The sequence below is a fragment of the Rhinoderma darwinii genome, unplaced genomic scaffold, assembly GCF_050947455.1.
Source record: "Rhinoderma darwinii isolate aRhiDar2 unplaced genomic scaffold, aRhiDar2.hap1 Scaffold_3463, whole genome shotgun sequence".
Classification (NCBI taxonomy): Eukaryota; Metazoa; Chordata; class Amphibia; order Anura; family Rhinodermatidae; genus Rhinoderma; species Rhinoderma darwinii.
The window spans coordinates 136277-137134 of record NW_027463448.1 but is presented as its reverse complement, the minus strand read 5'-3'; the positions used below and the strand labels follow the sequence as shown (position 1 = coordinate 137134).

General features: G+C 31.9%; 1 pseudogene; it reads left to right on the top strand.

The window, feature by feature from the left end:
* Nucleotides 1–347: 347 nt before the first annotated feature.
* LOC142707521 (U2 spliceosomal RNA) lies at nucleotides 348–522 on the top strand (annotated as a pseudogene).
* The last annotated feature ends 336 nt before the right edge of the window (nucleotides 523–858 follow it).

The window sequence follows — 858 nt, the reverse complement described above, 5'->3', positions numbered from 1 at the left end:
TAAATAATTTATGTATTTGTAATTGTGATTTTACTGCTTGTTTTATCCTGCCATTGTCATATTTTTAAAGAAACCTTCTTCTCGTTAAAAATTTATTGCTTTTATCATTTTAATGAAATGTATTAAAAATAAACATTTTATTACTGAATTTATTTTACAAAAAGGTTTTAATGAAATGAATTAAAAAACATTTTGTTACTGAATTTTATTAAAGAAAAATGTACAAACAAATAATTTATTACAGAATTGTATTACACAAAAATTATTTTATGAAATGTACAACAAGCATTTTATTACTGAATTTTATTTTATGAAAATGTATTCTCTGTATATATATATATGTGTCAATAAAATTTTGTTGAAACCTTATCTGTTCTTATCAGTTTAATATCTGATACGTCCCCTATCTGGGGACCATATATTAAATGGATTTTTAGAACAGGGAGATGGAAATAGAGCTTGCTCTGTCCACTCCACGCATTGACCTGGTATTGCAGTATTTCCAGGACCGGTGCACCCTTTCCTTATGTGTTGACTAAAATCAGATTCCAAAAGTGTTTTTTGTGTTTGCCATTGTTTCTGTCTTTCTGAAGGGATCTCCCCTTTTAATCCCATTATTTCAACACCTGTTGGACAATGCATGAGTGATAATGAGCTTATTGATTAAATGCAATTAATGAATACATTGCCACCTCTTGTTTTGTGTCGTCTGTGTGTCTGTGTTTCCGGCATTTCACATTGGAACAGCTCATTCACCTTCCTTGTCTTCTCTCCGCCCTCCCTTTTAGGTAAGTTAAAGAGCTGCACCTGAGCCAGCCACTGATTGATGCAGCACCACAGTCAAATAGTGGAGTGGAG